The sequence below is a fragment of the Aotus nancymaae genome, unplaced genomic scaffold (genome assembly GCF_030222135.1).
Source record: "Aotus nancymaae isolate 86718 unplaced genomic scaffold, 86718_ANA_hifiasm-v0.15.2.pri h1tg000038l, whole genome shotgun sequence".
In the NCBI taxonomy this organism is placed as follows: Eukaryota; Metazoa; Chordata; class Mammalia; order Primates; family Aotidae; genus Aotus; species Aotus nancymaae.
The window spans coordinates 773696-792314 of NW_026988452.1; the positions used below are offsets into that span (position 1 = coordinate 773696).

The 18619-nt window shown below is 43.8% G+C and overlaps 1 protein-coding gene across 2 annotated transcripts in view; it reads right to left on the reverse strand.

Moving 5' to 3' along the window:
• UBXN7 (UBX domain protein 7) overlaps positions 1–18619 on the reverse strand; it is a 75598-nt gene that overhangs the window by 55012 nt on the left and 1967 nt on the right. The window lies entirely within an intron of this gene.

Genomic DNA, 18619 nt, shown 5'->3' on the forward strand with positions numbered 1-18619 from the left:
AGAAAGAGTTTCACTCTTGTCACCCAGGTTGGAGTGCAATGGTGCAATCTTGACTCACTGCAACCTCCACTTCCCAGGTTCAAGTGATTCTTCTGTCTCAGCCTCCCAAGTAGCTGGGATTACAGGTGCCCGCCACCATGCCCAGCTAATGTGTTTTTAGTAGAGACAAGGTTTTGCCATGTTGGCCAGGCTGGTCTTGAACTCCTGACCTCAGGTGATCCACCTGCCTCAGCCTCCCCAAAGTGCTGGGATTACAGGCATGAGTCATCACGCCAGGCCTAAAAAAATTTTTTAAATACATACTTTATTCAGCACTTCTTTTCTCAGCAGCAGGGTTATCTATATTATCACTCTACACTATCCTTAATACAAGAAATGGGAGTGCTAACTCTCCTCTTAATGTCTCCATTCGTTTTCTCTTCTGCATTACCACCGTCTCTAAGGCAAGTCCTTAACAGTTACCTTGATTACTTCTATAAGCTCCTAACTGATCTTACTCCATTTCCCACCTTGCTGTGGAAGATATGTTCCAAGTATAAGTCTTAATATATCATCTTCCAGTTTAGAATCCCTTAATGGCTTTCTTCTGATGCCACAGTATAAATTCAAGTCTTTATGATCCGGAAAGCCTCAGCTTATTTCTCTGGCTTTGCCTTTCTTCTTCCCCATCCTACACAGTCTGCTACAGTGAAACAAGATTACATGCTCGCAACGCCCTTATCCTCCTCATCTTCCCCTCATCTAGTTCATGCGTGCAGAAATCACCAGAAATGTTACTTTGTTGATTTGTACACTAACCTACCACAAATATCCTTTTTTTTTTTTTTTTGGAAATTAGAGAAAAACAATTGCCTTTCAGTTGGGATCTGCGTATATACAGTAATTTAAGTTACACAGGACCAGGAAGGCTTTTCCTTTAAAAGAGCTTCATACATTACTCAAGTTTAAGAAACATTCTTAGACTTTTCTTTCTCCTCCAAGTGGAAATTCCATCAGTTAACCAAAAAGACCTATAGTTCCTTCTAGTTAATACCACTTCTATCCAACCTCTTCTATGTCCACTGCTACCGTCTTAGTTCAAGCCCTCAACATCTCTTACATGAATTACTGTACTCACTCCTCTTGGCTCCTTTTGATATACAGTCATCCCTCCCGTGTCCATGGGGAATTGGTTCCGTGACCGCCCAAGTATACCAAAATTTGAGAATGTTCAAGTTCTTCATATAAAATGGTACAGTATTTGCAAACAATCTACACTTTAAATCATCTCTAGATTACTTATAGCACCTAATACAATGTAAATGTTATTACACTGTACTTGATACGCTGTAAACAGTTGTTATACTATACATTGTACCTAATACACATACCTACGTTTTATGCCTAATACAATGTATAATAATAATGCTATTACATTGTACCTAATACAATGTAAACAGTTGTTATACTATAGAGAATGACAAACAGAAAAGTCTATACTGTTCAGTAGAGATGCAACAATGTTTTCTTTTTCCCTGAATATTGTTTCCTTTTTTTTTTTTTTTTTAAGACAGAATCTCACTCTGTTGCCCACGCTGGAGTGCAATGGTGCGATCTTCACTCACTGCAAACCTCCATCTCCAGGTTTAAGTGATCCTTCTGCCTCAGCCTCCCAACTAGCTCGGATAACAGGCATCCACCACCATACCTGGCTAATATTTGTATTTTTAGAAGAAAGGGGTTTTGCCATGTTGGCCAGGCTGGTCTTGACTCCTGACCTCAGGTAATCTGCCCACCTCCCAAAGTGCTGAGATTACAGGCATGCACCACTGCACCCAGCCTTTTCCCTGAATATTTTCAATACATAGGCTAAACTCACCAATATGGAACCCACGGATATGGAGGGCCGGATGTGCCTTCAACACTGCAAAATAATGTAAGCTTGATTGTCTGTCTCCCTATTTCAACAGTCCAGTGTTGCTGATTGGAAAAATTTTAATCCCTCTTAAGCTGCATACAAGATTTGTTCCTGACCTCTCCCATTTTATATCCCTCTACTCTCATCTCACTTCTATACCATTCCCTTCAGCCACACGGACCTACCTACATGATCTAGGCAGTTCCTTGGTAGGACTATATAAAGCCCTATCTTTACATGATTTGGATGGTGGTTGGGACAAAGAATCAAATACCCACCTTTCTGTTACGGTCTGAACATCTCCCCTCCCTCCTCACTCTGAAGCAGGAACAAGTACATACTTTTCCATCAACTCATAATCTCTACCCTTGTCTCTGCTAGCTCTGCTGTCTCTCAAACTTGAAAAGCTCACTCAGCTGGGTGGGGTGGCTCATGCCTGTAATCCTAGCACTTTGGGAGGCCAGGGCCGGCGGATCACCTGAGGTCAGGAGTTTGAGACCAGCCTGACCAACACAGTGAAACCCCGTCTACACTAAAAATACAAAAAATTAGCCTGGCATGGTGGCACATGCATGTAATCCCAGCTACTCGGGAGGCTGAGGTAGGAGAATCACTTGAACATGGGAGGCGGAGGTTGCAGTGAGCTGATCACATCATTGCACTCCAGCCTGGCCAACAAGAGCAAAACTCCATCTCAAAACAACAACAACAACAACAACAAAAAAAAAACCACCTCACTCAACTATCACAGATCTCACCTTTTTCATCCCAGTTACTCCTTCCTAAGTTCTCGGTAGAGCTAAATCAAAAGTTCTTAAATTGTAGTATACACAGATTTAACATTCTAACCATCAGAAACACACCTTTAAAAAAAAATCTCAAAATGAAAACACAAATGCAACTTTTTGAAGGAAAGGGTAAGTTCAAATATCCCAATAGCCAACCTCATGTTAAGTAAATACAAATTCCTGGGGCAAAACAGCACAAATTTAATAAATAATTTCAAGACACATATACTTTCATATTCTTATAAAACCTGAGGCTTTGCTTCAGCGTTTCCCCAATATCTGTACACTGTCTCCAGTTATACTATGTTGTATTAATCATACTTCTTAAATGCTAGTCTATGAAAGTTCAGTGACTACTGTACTCTACTGTTTTAATTCAGACAGCAGCTGAAAATTAAAGGTTTCTCACAGGAAGAGTACTACTGGCTGCTTGTTCTAGCAGAGATGCATGATCTGTTAACGTGCATCCCAATGAACCCTAAAACTAGCCTCTCAAGGTATGGACCAATCTTTCTTTTTAGAGAATTAAGTGACCAAGTTTGTATTATTTTGGCTCTTGTATAAGTGCTCATACTACACTAAAGCACCACAAAAAAGCAGAGAGAACACACTTACGGTGAAGTGAAATTTACTGCTGCCATAACAGCAACCAACGCTGGCTACTTTCACTCACAAATTTATCTGGTCATAGAAAATTCAACTTATGCCAGGCGCGGTTGCTCAAGCCTGTAATCCCAGCACTTTGGGAGGCTGAGGCGGGCAGATGACAAGGTCAGGAGTTCGAGACCAGCCTGGCCAATATGGTAAGACCCCACCCCCACCCCCGGTCTCTACTAAAAATACAAAAATTAGCTGGGCGTGATGGCAGGCGTCTATAGTCCCAGTTCCTACTCAGGAGGCTGAGGCAGGAAAATCCCTTGAACTCAGAAAGCAGAGGTTGCAGTGAGCCAAGATCTCGCCACTGCAATCCAGCCTAAGCAACAAAGCGAAACTCTGTCTGGAAAAAAAAAAAAAAAAAAAAAAGGAACTTCAACTTAAAAATGCAATTGCATACAAACGTTTTTGCCATCCTTTCTACCACCTTTCATCTACCAGAACTCCAATGCCACTGCTAGGGGAACCATTTGGAGAATTTGTGGGTTCTGATGAGAACCAGAACCTGTGAAGTCAATCCTCAAGCAAGCAGGCCTGTCAACCATTTAGTCTGCCTACCCCAAAAGTCTTTTCCTAATGCCTATTTTTTTTCCACGTAATTATGCTGCCTAAAATACTTCCAATTCAGACATTAATTTGGGTAAACAAACATTCTATTTAAAAATATGAACACTTACTGGAGTTAAGGATGTATCAATCATTTCACAATGTAAATTAATTCAATCATATTGCCTTCTCTTTAAAGCCAGTAACAATAAATTTAGAGTTGATATACAGAGAGAAAGGGTGTTGATTTAGAAGAAAAGGGATATATGTAGCTTTAGTGTCACAAGTGCCTTTTTGGGGAGAGGTAAGAAAGGCCTGGGCTGGGCACGATACCTCACAACTGTAATGCCAAGGTGGATGAATCACGAGGTAAGGAGTTTGAAACCAGCCTGGCCAATGTGATGAAACCCTATCTCTACTAAAAAAAAAAAAAAAAAAAAAAAAGATAAATTAGCTGGGCATGGTGGTGGGCACCTGTAGTCCCAGCTGCTCGGGAGGGAGGCTGAGGCAGGAGAATTGCTTGAACCTGGGAGGCGGAGGATGCAGTGAGCCAAGATCACACCACTGCACTCCAGCCTGGGCAACAGAGCAAGACACCATCTCAAAAAAAAAAAAAAGAAGAAGAAGAAGAAAGAAAGGCCTGTAGTACCATATGAGGGCAGCTTAGGGCACAAAAAAACATTGAAAACCTGGAGATACAGACAGAGCAAGAAGTTAAAATAAATGTATTAAAATGTTGCCTCTACCCTGTATTATGCCCAGTAACAAAGAGAAAACAATATTCATATTCCCTTCTGTATTCATGCTAAGGAGTACAGAACAGACATTAAGTAATAAGAGCCAAGAAACTACTCAGATAAACCTCGGTTTGAATCCTACTTGTCATTCACTACTATGACTCTGAGTAAGTTACTACTTTCTCTAGGCATCAGTTTCCTCAGTTATAAAATGGGGATTTATCAACTTCATGAAGCGCTTCTGTGAATTATGAGAATTTGCTGGCCATGGTGGCTCACACCTGTAATCCCAACACTTTGGAGGGCCAAGGCAGATAGACTGCTTGAGCTCACAAGCTTGAGAATAGCCTGGGTAACATGGTATAAAAATCTCATTTCTACAAAAAATAAAAAGATTAGCCAGGTGTGGTGGCATGTTCCTATAGTCCCAGATACTCAGGAGGCGGAGGTGGGAGGACTGCTTAAGTCCAAGAGTTTGAAGCTGCTGTGAGCTATGATCATACCACTGCAACCTGGGTGATACAGCAAAATCCTGTCTAAAGAAAACCCAGAAAATTCACATTAAAGAACTTGGGACACCTTTTAATTATCAGTTAGCTATTAATAAAGACTGGCCAGGTACAGTGGTTCACACCTGTAATCCCACCACTTTGGGAGGTAGAGGCAGGTGGATCACCTGAGGTCAGGAGTTCAATACCAGCCTGAACAACATGTGAAACCCAGTCTCTACTAAAACTACAAAATTAGCTGGGTTTGATGGTGGGAGCCTATAATCCCAACTACTCAGGAGGCTGGGGGTGGGAGGGAGAATTGCTGGAACCCAGGAGGCAGAAGTTGCTGTGAGCGGAGGGAGTAAAGGAGGAAGGGAGGGAGGGAAGGAGGGAGGGAGGGAGGAGAGGAGGAAGGGAGGGAAAAAAGACTGTCCTAAGTTTATAGTACTCTATATGTACACAAATGACATGGAAGTATAAAGTGTGAATATACATAGCTTATGGGGAAATATGTTTTTGACAGACAGTGAACAGGCAGAGAAAGACATCTCAGTTTTCTTTTTCTCACTCATCTGATGCTATGAACATGTGTCTCACTCAAGTTAAACTCATTTTTTTAAAAAGCAGTACAATGAAGATACCAAAAAAACTATTACACTAGAAAAAAGTGAATGGTATGCATAGAGAACAAAATGATACATGAAAGGGATCTGCTTCAAAGAAATCTATAACAGCACTCCAGTGTGACTGAAAAACATTGAGAGCTGACATAGAGGCAGTAGAAAACTAAATAGTAGTATGCATTCCAAAATTTCTAAGATCCATAGGTCTATAGAGCTTAACATTAAAAGAGAATTTATTAAAAGTATTCTACAGAGAATGACTTTATAACACACAAGAAATAAAACTATAGTAAAGGAAATAACATCTGTAATATCTAGGGGCAGATGATGTCAACACTCAGGGTCCAGAGTTAGAGGATGATGGGGAAAGACTATTTTGCCACCCTATCTACAATCATTTAATGCGAGAACCTAATCTTTAGGGAGCATATTCCTGAGATGGTGCTACCATACCACTGGTAACAATCTGAGGTCGGGTGTGGTGGCTCACACCTGTAGTCCCAGCACTTTGGGAGGCCGAAGTACGCAGATCACTTGAGGCCAGGAGTTGGAGACCAGCCTGGCCAATATGGCGAAACCCCATCTCTACTAAAAATAACCAAAATTAGCCAGGAGTGGTGGTGGGCATCTGTAGTCCCAGCTACTAGGGAGGCTGAGGTGGAAGAATCACTTGAACCCAGGCGGTGTAGGCTGCAGTGAGCCAGGATCACGCCACTGTACTCCAGCCTGGGCAACAGAGCAAGACGTTCTCTCTAAATGTATGAATGAATGAATGAATGAATAAATAAATAAATAAATAAACAAACAAACAATCTGACAGGATGACTTCCATCTTTGGAGTCTGTCAGGATAGTGACCTGCACAAGCTTTCCAAAAAAAGTGGGCCAGGCACGGTGGCTCAAGCCTATAATCCCAGCACTTTGGGAGGCCTAGGCAAGCAGATCATGAGGTCAAGAGAGCAAGACCATCCTGGCCAACATGGTGAAATCCCGTCTCTTCTAAAAATACAAAAATTAGCTGGGCATGGTGCGCGCCTGTAGTACCGGCTACTCAGGAAGCTGAGGCAGAAGGCAGGAGAATGGCTTGAACCTGGGAGGCGGAGGTTGCAGCAAGCCAGATCACGCCATTATACTCCAGCCTGGTGACAGAGCAAGACTCTATCTAAAAAAAAAAAGTGTCTCTACACATGCAGATTTTTTTAAAAGGGAAGTAAATGCTAAATGTTGGTAAGTCTGAACAAAGGTAGTGCTAGAAAGAAGTCCATGAAGCAAAGTATACCACTCACTTTCTTAAATAAAGCCAAACTAAGCCATCTGTTCCTGTACAATCAGTCATTCTTAGTGTATCACTTAGTGAATCACTTTAGAAACAGGAGCTAACTGAAAGATAATTAAAGGTTCCAGTGGTTCTTAGTTTCTAAGCATTAGAGGCACTCAGTAACATGAGAGACCATTTTTGGTGTTTCATGCCTGGGGAGTCAGGGACACTGTTTCGTGGAGAGAAGCCAGGGGTGATGTGGTGGACTGAAAAATGTCCCCCAAAAGACTGCTCAAAGCTTCATTTCAGTCTCTGGCCTCCAGCACCATAACAGAATCAATGTGTGTTAAACCACACAATCTGTGGTAATTTGTCAGCAGTCAAAGCATTAATACAAGTGTTAAACTTCTGGAATGGATGGAATAGTCCTACTGTAATTGCCAATAACACTACCACTGAGCTACACAGAGGAATATGAAGAAGGTTAACTGAAAGGGAAGAGAAAAGGAAGGAGGGCTACATGATGTAAGGGAAGGAACAGTAATAAACAAGCTGAGTGAAGTTACACATTTTACCTACACACCCCAGAGGTACTTAAAAATTTCTGATGGATAAGCTGTAAAGAATTTGGACTTCTTTCTTACTACAGTTAGAAGAACATATCTTTTTTTTTTTTAAAGGGTGGGTAATAAAACAAGTTTGACAAGTTTACAGAGTTAAATTATTTGCAAACTTGTTAAAAACGGGCTTACTGGGGCCAGGCTCAGTGGCTCACGTCTGTAATTCTAGCACTTTGGGAGGCTGAGGCCGGTGGATCACCTGAGGTCAGGAGTTCAAGACCAGCCTGACCAATACGGCAAAACCCTGTCTCTACTGTAAGTACAAAAAAAATTAGCTGGGCATGGTGATGCATGCCTGTAATCCTAGCTACTGGGGAGGCTGAGACAGGAGAGTCGTTTGACTCCAGGAGACGGAGATTGTAGTGAGCCAAAATTGTGCCTTTGCACTCCAGCCTGGGGGACAGGGCAAGACTCTATCTCAAAAAAAGGCGGGGAGTGGGTGAGGGGGCTTATTTTGAGGCTCCAATATTGTAGGTAGCAGCAGGGTAGCTTAACCCAATCAGGCATCTGTACTCCATAGCAGGAGTTCTACTTCTGTTTCTCACCACACAAACCCCCTTCTAAAACATCCTTTATCCCTCCTTTTCCACATCTGTTTTACACTCGCTAATTAATGGCACCAAAGGGCATTACTTAACCCAGCTGAGGCACACAACGTATGAGTGGCCATTTTCATGCTGCTACCTCTTAGTTTATACACTAATGCATACTAAACACTACTTTCAGTGCCAAAAGGATAGTGATAATCTCTTCACCACCGTCAAGAGACCAAAGTATAGCAGTCACAAAGATTTTTGAAAACAATAATAATAGGCTGGGCGATGTGGCTCACGCCTGTAATCCCAGCACTTTGGGAGGATGAGGAGGGTAGAATCATGAGGTCAGGAGATCAAGACCAGCCTGACCAAGATGATGAAACCCTGTCTCTACTAAAAATACAAAAATCAGCCAGGTGGGGTGGCAGGTGCCTATAATCCCAGCTACGTGGGAGGCTGAGGCAGGAGAACTGCTTGAACCCAGGGGGCAGAGGTTGCTGTGAGCCGAGATAGCGCCACTGCACTCCAGCCTGGGCGACAGAGTGAGACTCCATTTCAAAAGGTATATATCTAGCAATCCCTCTGCAGAAATGACAGGGACAAGAAGTTACTTTTCGGTTCTGCATTTTCCCCAGCAATGATACCAAAGTAAGCTAAACTATTTACCAAGGATACAGGAGTGGATGATAATTGTGAGAAACAAGCTGAAATTTTAACCTCATCAGTCTCTAATCCCGGAGCTGTTAAGCTTTCAAATATTGAAAACATTTTTCAATGCATACCAAAAAACAACAACAACAACAACAACAAAAAAAACCTTAGTACAGAGAAATCAACAGATAAGGCAAATACTCTTAGTTCAAACAAGGAAACAATGACAAGGGAAGTAGTGATAAAGGTGGAAAACGCATGGGCCCAGGAGCAAAGATGCCAGAGTTCTAGTCCCTGCTCCGCCACTGCCTAGACCAGTGCCGCCCAAACGGGAGTCCTCAGGCCAGTTGTCTCTTACGAGTCTGTGACAAGATAAAAATACAAGTTTCAGTTCAATTACTCAGAAACTTTTATAGCAATCTGATAGAGTAAGTTTATGCCTGTCAAATATAATAATTAAAAGTTGGAGCTTGAAAGATTTATGGATAGCAAGTTATCACATGAAAAATGCTCCGTATCACTAGTCATTTGAGAAATGCAAATTGAGACCATAATGACATACCATTACACATTTATTGAAATGGCTTAAAAAAATGGCCGCATGTGGTGGCTCGTGCCTGTAATCCCAGTACTTTGGGAAGTCTAGGCGGGCAGATCACTTGAGGCCAGGAGGCCAGCCTGGCCAACATGGTGAAACCCTGTTTTAGTAAGAATACAAAAATTAGCCAGATGTGGTGATGCGTGCCTACAGTCTCAGCTACTTGGGAGGCTGAGGCAGACGTTGCAGTGGGCAGAAATCACACCACTGCACTACAGCCTGGGTGACAGTGCAAGAGTCCATTTAAAAAAAAAAAAAGCCAGGGGTGGAGGCTCACACCTGTAATCCCAGCACTCTGGGAGTCCAAGGCAGGAGTCTGAGACTAGCCTGGGCAACATAGGGAGACCTCATCTATATAGAAAATAAAAAATTAGCTGGGCATAGTGGTGTGTGCTTGTGTCCCAGCTACTCAGGAGGCTGAGGCAGGAGGATCCCTTGATCCCAGGAGCTTGAGGCTGCAGTAAGCTATGATAACATAGCTGCACTCTCTACCCTGGGCAAGACAGTGAGATCTTGTCTCAAAAAAAAAAAAAAAAAATTCAACTAAAAATAGCAAATGCTGACAAGAATGCAGAACAACTGGAATTGTCTTTTATTATTTATTTATTTTTTGAGATGGAGTCTCGCTCTGTCACTCAGGCTGGAGTGCAGTGGTGTAGTCTTGGCTCACTGCAACCTCCGCCTCCTAGGTTCCAGCGATTCTCCTGCCTCAGCCTCCTGAGTAGCTTGGGACTACAGGCACCAGCCACCATACCCAGCTAATTTTTGTATTTTTCAGTAGAGATGGGTTCCACCATATTGGCCAGGCTGGTCTCAAACTCCTGACATTGTGATCCACCTGCCTCGGCCTCCCAAAGTGCTAGGATTACAGGCATGGGCCACTGCACCTGGCCAGGGGTCTTGCTTTGTGGTCCAGGCTGGTGTCAAACTCCTGGCCTCCAGCAATCCTCCTGCATTGGCCTCCCAAAGTCACTATACTTTCCAAAGTCACTTTGGAAAGTCACTATACTGAAAAGTAACAGATTATATGTCAGTTTCTTAGAAGGCTTATATAACTATTATTATATGATCCAATAAACACACTCCTAGGTATTTATCAAAAGATTTGCACACTTACACACTAATGTTTTTGGCAGCTTTATTTATAATGTCCCCAGACTGGAAAGTGTCCTTCATTTGATAATTGCATAAACAAAGCACAGTATAACCATACAATGTATACTAATCCCCAATAAATAGGAAGGAACTACTAACCACGACAACATGCATGAATCTCAAATGCAACAGTGTAAGAGCAAGAAGCCAGACTCAAAAACGCTACATACTGTGATTCCACTTACATGACATTCTGGAAAACAGGAGACTAAAAACAGATTAGGCTATAGGCAGCCCAGCCCGCCAAGTCCTTGACTGGCTGCACGCCAGCCTGACCAAGCCATAGCCAGAGGACACCACAGTCCAACCTAGTGCGACTTGTCACCACCTGGTCTGGGGATCATCTCTACCACAAGGATCTGAGGTACAACTGCCCTGGGGAGGGCAGAAGGCCAAGCACGTGGGCTAAACTGGCAGGCCACTGCAATTCGTAAATGTTTTCATGCCAGCAAACATTTACTGAGCATCTACCATGTACAAGAACATTGGCAACAAGCCCTCCAACAAGATGGTCCCTGGAGGAGCATGTGGACAGGGCCTGTGTGGGCCAGTGGACGCTCTCTGGAGCTGCAGGGTCAGCAATCCCACTGGAATGGGTGAAACTGCCCCCCTCACCCGCTCCAGACTGTGGCCTGGCCACTGTGCCTCTTCCTGGCTGTGATGGGCCTTGGGGTACTTGTTCCCCTCCTGCCTGACCATCAGGTGCCAGCTGGCTTCACTGCATCCTTGAGAAACTGTGGAGCTGGGGCATGGAAGAGCGGGAACACGACAGAGGCCGGAAACTCGGCTCAGAGCCTCAGGAAACACAGGGTGGGGCATAGCAGGGCAGTCCCAGTCTTGGAGACCAGTTGCTCACCTGCCTGGCTTCGAACCCCCATCTGACTTACCCATCTGACAGGGTGAGTGGATAAACCCAAAGTACCTCAGAGTACCTAAAGTCCTGCACAGATGGGATTTTTTTTTTTTTTCCTGAGACAGAGTCTCACTCCGTTGCCCAGGCTGGAGTGCAGTGGCATGACCTCAGCTCACTGCAACCTCCGCCTCCTGGGTTCAAGAAATTCTCCTGCTTCAGGCTCCTGAGTACCTGGGATTATAGGCCCTGCCACCATGACCGGCTGATTTTTCTATTTTTAGTACAGACAAGGTTTCACCATGTTGGCCAGGCTGGTCTCGAACTCTTGACCTCGTGATCCACCCTCCTTGACCTCCCAAAGTGCTGGAATTACAGGACCCAGCCACATATATGAATTTTATCAACTCCTAAGATTCTGAAGTACCAGAGGGACAGAAGAAAAGAGCCATCTTGAAGTTAAATTGGATTAGCTAAACAAAGGAAAAATCAGGGAGTAATTATTCCATTTACCAAATAATTTTTCACTTTTTTATTATTCTTTTTTTTTGAGACAGAGTCACACTGTTCTTGCCTAGGCTAGAGTGCAATGCTGCAATCTCCGCTCACTGCAACCTCTGCCTCCTGGGTTCCAGTGATTCTCCTGCTTCAGCCTCACAAGTAGTGGGGATTACAGGTGCCCGCCACCACACCTGACTAATTTTTTGTAGTTTTAGTAGAGACGGGGTTTCACCATATTGGCCAGACTGATCTCGAACGCCTGACCTCAGATGATCCACCCGCCTTGGCCTCCCAAAGTGCTGGGATTACAGGTATGAGACACCTTGCCTGGCTATTCCTGATGTTTTTTTGAGACAGAGTCTCGCTCTGTCGCCCAGGCTAGAGTGCAGTGGTGCGATCTCAGCTCACTGCAACCTCTGCCTCCTGGGTTCAAGCGATTCTCTTGTCTCAGTCTCCTCAGTAGCTGGGACTACAGATGCATGCCACCAGGCCCAGCTAATTTTTTGTATTTTTAGTACAGATGGGTTTCACCACGTCGGCCAGGATGGTCTCGATCTCCTGACCTCATGATCCACCCGCCTCGGCCTCCCAAAGTGCTGGGATTACATGTGTGAGCCCTCGCACCTGGCCAGTCCTGATGTTTTAAGTGCCATCATATTCTCCTGGTCTTCCCCCCACATCTTTGGTTTTTACTGAGGTTCTCTGCGCTTCCTTCTTTGCAGTCCCCCAGATGTTGATGTTCCTTCAGCACTGGGTCCTGGAGTCACTATTTCTCACACTACACTCTCCTGCAAGATGCCACCCTTTCTCTTTTCCTAATTTTTTTTTTTTTTTTTTTTTAGAGACAAGGTCTCTGTCACCCAGGCTGGAGTGTAGTGACACCAGCATAGCTCATTGCAGCCTCAAAGTTCTGGGCTCAGGCAATCTTCCCAAGTCAACCTTCCGAGCAACCAGGATTATAGGCACGCACCACCAGGCCCAGTTAATTTTTTTACTTTTTGTAAAAACAAGGTCTTTGCTATTGCCCAAGCTGGTCTTGAACTTCTGGCCTCAAGCAATCCTTCCACCTTGGCCTCCCAAAGTACTGGGATTACAGGTGTGAGCCACTGGGCCTCACCTTATCCATTTTTGTAACTTTAACTGTCATCAATATGACAGATTTCTCACTCCTCTTTCTAGACCCAAATATTCATCTGCTTGAACAGCTCCATTTGGAAGTCCCATTAGCCACACCTTAACTCATCCAAAATTGAACTAACCAACTTTTCCCCACACCTCTTCTGCTATTCCATACCTGCATAAATAGCACTGTTATATACCTAGATGTCCAAAACAGAATCCTAAGCTTCATTTTGACTTTTATTTCTTCCCACATCTTTCAGTCCACTTCTCCACTGCTAATATTTTTCAGGACACCACTATCTATCTTTCTTGGGTTAATACAACAGCTTTCTACTGATCTCTGTGGCCATCTCTTCTCCACTACAGCCAAGTAACTCTTTAAAAAAAAAAAAAAAGGCAAGCCAAATCAGATTTAACTCCTTTTTTAATAAATAATTTTTTTAAATGAAAATTGTACCCGTACATGTCAAAGAAAAGAAACGAATTTTTAATATCTTTTGTAGAGATGGGATCTCACTACGTTGCCCAGGCTGACCTCAATCTCCTGGTCTTAAGGGACCCTCCCACCCCAGCCTCCCAAAGTGCACGAATTACAGCGTGAGCCACAGTGGCTGGTCTCATTCCTCTAATTAAAACCCTTGACTCCCCATTATTCTCAGAATAAAGACAAAATTTTTTTCTTTTTGGAGATGGAGTCTCACTCTGTCACCCAGGCTGGAGTGCACTGGTGTGATCTCAGCTCACTGCAACCTCCACTTCCCAGGTTCAAGCAATTCTCCTGCCTCAGCCTCCCGAGTAGCTGGGACTACAGGCGCATGCTGCCACACCTGGCTAATTTTTTTTGTATTTTTAGTAGAGACAGGGTTTCGCCATATTGCCCAGGCTGGTTTCGAACTCCTGAGCTCAGGCAATTCGCCTACCTCGGCCTCCCAAAGTGTCAGGATTACAAGCACGAGCCACTGTGCCCGGCCAAAGCCAAGATTTTTTTTAGCATGGCTTACGAGGCCCACTCCAACCTCCCATTTCTCTCTTGAGCTCCATTTGTTGCACTACCTGTGCTTTATTCATCTGGAGTTACCAGCTCCCTAAGCCTACCGTCTCCCCTCTCATCTCTGTCTGTATTTATGTCTGTCCAATTCCCCTCCAAGACACAGGTTCCTCCTGCCAGAAACATGTCGCTTCCAGATTTTGGATAAAAAATTATTTCTTCGGGAAGCCTTTCTTGACCTCCCTCTTTTGTGCTCCCACATTAGCTCCTTAGCATTCTCTCACTGTATTCTGTACCTATTTATGTGTCTCTTCCTGTTAGCCTTTAAGCTTCCTGAGGACAAACACCATGCCTTGGTCAAAGTTGTACCGTTAAGATGTGAACCATGCCTGGCAGTCTATCAACAAATAATGGGCCGGGCGTGGTGGCTCAGGCCTGTAATCCTGGTACTTTGGAGGCCAAGGTGGGCAGATCATCTAAGGTCAAGAGTTTGAGACCAGCCTGGCCAACAAGGTGAAACCCTATCTCCATTAAAAATACAAAAATTTAGCCGGGCATGGTGGCTCGCATCTGTGGTCCCAGCTGCTCAGGAGGCTGAGGCAGGTGAATGGCTTGAACCAGGGAGGTGGGGGTTGCAGTGAGCCAAGATCACGCCACTGCACTGCAGCCTGGGTGACAGGGCAAGACTTCGTCTCAAAAAAAAAAAAAATCTGAAACTTCGTTATCACCTATTGAAACTATTCTTAAAATTCCTGAAGTTTTAACATCTAGAATATTTCGACCATGTTTTCAGACAGAGAGAACTTAATCACATTTTAATATTAACCCAAGAGAAAGGAAATGTCCTATATAAAGAATATGAATGGAAATAAGCCACAAAGCTAAATACTACAAACATGACAGTTCCTAATTTTTATAACAAATATGCACTCATTCAACAATTTGAGAGAAAGATTAAAGTCTCTTCTACAACTGAGGTTCTATAATTTTCTGAAGTATGCCACTCTGCACGGAACTCTATGAAATTCTGTACCAACCACCTCTTATATTCCTCCCAGCCTCCACTTTCTGTGCCCTCACACTTGTCCTCACCTTCTGATTGCTAGTTTATTTTTCACCTGTTCTACAGTGTCTATGCGTCCCTCACCTTCACTCCATGAATTGTTCTGATTACACACGTGCACTGTGGTGGATGTCAGTCCAAAGTTGGTGCTAATGAAATACTGCCATGGCTCAAAACATTTTTACATTCATTCATTCATTTTTGGAGTCTCACTGTCGCCCAGGCTGGAGTGCAGTGGTGCGATATCGGCTCACTGCAACCTCCGTCTCCTGGGTTCATGAGATTCTCTTGCCTCAGCCTCCTGAGTAGCTGGGACTACAGATGTGCACCACCACGCCCAGCTAATTTTTGTATTTTTCGGAAAGACAGGGTTTCACCATGTTCGCCAAGCTGGTCTCAAACACCCGACCTCCAGTGATCTGCCTGCCTCAGCCTCCCAAAGTGCTGGGATTACAGGTGTGAGCCACCACACCCGGCCTCAAAACAGTTTTAAAAATTGCTCCTTCAGAATAGATCCAGCCATATATTTTCTCTTTATCTTTTGAGAATTGATATGACTTCTGAAAGTGTTCAACAGTAATTCAAAGCCGTGTATAGTAAATAGCAGGGAAGATCAAACAGTATTGGAAAATGTGGAATGACAATAAAAGTAACAAGACTGATTTTCTTATGTAGCTTTAAATGACACCGAAAGCATCAGTGGGGCTGGGCACAATGGCTCATGCCTGTAATCCCAGCACTCTGGGAGGCCGAGGTGGGCAGATCACTTGAGGTCAGTTCGAGATGGGCTTGGCCAACATGGTGAAACTCCAACTCTATTAAAAATACAAAACTTAGCTGGGCATGGTGACTTGAGCCTATAATCCCAGCTACTCGGGAGGCTGAGGCAGGAGAATTGCTTGCACCTGGGAAGCAGAGGCAACAGTGAGCTGAGATCACGTCACTGCCCTCCAGCCCAGGTGACAAAGCGAAATTCTGTCTCAAAAGCAAGCATCAATGGTAAGCCATGATATATATATATATATATACAGCTTCTCAATGAATGTGGTTACTTCAAAGGACATAACTTCTCTTGGCCCCTGCTTACCAGTTTGACCACATGCAAAAAATGTTTATGGCATAATGTTAAGTGAAAATTTCAGTATTTTCGCTGGGCATGGTGGCACACGCCTATAGTCCTAATTGCTCTGGAGGCTGAGGCAGGAGGATCACTTGAGCCCAGGCAGTAAACGATGCATCAAGCTATGATTGTGCCACTGTACTCCAGCCTGGGTGACAGAACAAGAGCGTCTTAAAAAAAAAAAAAAACCTCAGAAATTGTATATACTATCGTCTACAATGTAAACATAAGTATATAAACAATAAGTGGAAGTTAATATGCAAAATAAATATTGCCATTGTGAAAGGAAGGATTAGTTTTTTCCCTTTTATCAAAATTATTTTAGCCAAGCACAGTCGCCCTCACCTGTAATCCCAGGACTTTGGGAGGCCAAGGTGGGTAGATTGCTTGAGCCCAGGAGTTCGAGACCAGCGTGGGCAACAAAGTGAGACCCAGTCTCTACAAAAAAATACAAAAAGTTACCCTAGAGGCTGGGGTGGGAGCTGCACGCCAGTCTGGGTGACAGTTAAGACCCTGTCTGTCTAAAGAAAAAAAAAAGTATGATTTTTTGTTAACAATCTCTTTTTAAAAATCAGCCATTACTAAACCAGGCACAGTGATGTGCACCCGTAGCCCCAGCTACTGGGAAGGCTGAGGCAAGTGGACGGATGAGCCCAGAAGTTGGAGAACAGCCTGGGCAATAAAGAGAGACCTCCATCTCTTAAAAAAAATAAAAAATAAAAAATCAGTCATTATTTCATACTCACTGAATCAGAGAGAGATCTGTCCTATTCAGTAAAAAATAAGACTGTTCTAAAATCTTTCAATTTTCCCTTCTATTTCTAAATGCCAAAAAAAAAAGGGTAAGACATTTATTTTTATTTTTTTTCTTTTTCTTATTTTTGCTCCTGCCTGAGGAGTAAGGACTCACATTTTTGATGATGCATTTGTTTTTACAAGAATGTTGAGCTTCCAAGTAAAGCCTTTTTGAAATCAGAGCATAAGCCATTAACATCACTATAATTCATCCAGCAATGAATAAATATCAAATACCTTTTAGTCATAAACATTGTGATTTAAACATATGTGAAGAGAACGTCAAAAATTTCTTTTTAGGACATGAAAAAAGCAAAAAGAAATCATCTGTTTCTAATGGTTAATCGCTACCTTGTAAAAAGAATCCCAAAAATTATCAATAGAAATTCACAATATTTCAAGAACAACTAAGGTATTTTCCCTTCTGTAGATTTTCAAATACCATTGTCTACTGATTGAGGGACTCCAACTTGATCCAGCGATCAAGCTGAAAGACGGAGTTTCGCTCTTGTCCAGGCTGGAGTGCAGTGGTGCAATCTCAGCTCACCGAAACCTCCGCTTCCCTGGTTCAAGCATTTCTCCTGCCTCAGCCCCCGCCCCCCCCAAGTAGCTGGAATTACATGCATGAGACACCACGCTGAGCTAATTTTGTATTTTTAGTAGAGACAGAGTTTCCCCATGTCGGTCAGGCTGGTCTCAAACTCCTGACCTCAGGTGATCCGCCCCACTCTGCCTCCCAAAGTGCTGGGATTACAGGCATGAGCCACCATGCCTGGCCAAGAAACTGAAAATTAATTAAGTGGCTTTTAGGGCCGCGTATGGTGGTTCACACCTGTAATCCTACCACTTTGGGAGGCTGAAGTGAGTGGATCATTTGAGGTCAGGAATTTGAGACCAGCCAGGCCTCATGACAAAACCCCACCTCTACTAAAAAATACAAAAATTACCTGGGTCTGGTGGCACACGCCTGTAGTTCCAGCTACCCAGGAGGCTAATAAGACGAGAATCGCTTGAACTCGGGAGGTGGAGGTTGCAGTGAGCCAAGATCATGCCACCGCGCTCCAGCCTGGCGACAGAGCGAGACTCTGTTTCAAACTAACAACAACAAAAAGAAGAGGCTTTTTTCTCTCTTTTTTTGAGGGGGTTGGGGGGAGAGATGGTCTTGCTCTCTTGCCAGGGATGGAGTGCAGTGGCCTCACTGCAGCCTTGAACTCCTAGGCTCAAGCAATCCTCCCACCTCAGCCTCCCCAGTAGCTGGAACTACAGGTCAGGTCAGTGCCACTACATCCAGCTCGTTTTTTTTTTTTTTTTTTTTTTTTTTTTTTCTGAAAGATGGGGTTTCACCATGATGGCCAGGCTGATTTTGGACTCCTGACCTCCGGTGATCCACCCACCTCAGCCTCCCAAAGTGCTAGGATTACAGGCGTGAGCCACCGCGCCCAGCTCTTCAGCCCTTTTTTTTCTGCAGAGATGGGGTCTATGTTTTGCCCAGGCTGGTCTCCACCTCCAGGCCTCAAGTGAATTTCCAGCCTCCATCTCCACAAAGTACTGGGATTACAGGCATGAGGTACCACGCCAGGACCAAGTGACATCATAAACCATCTCTAGGAAATCAAGAGAAAGTACT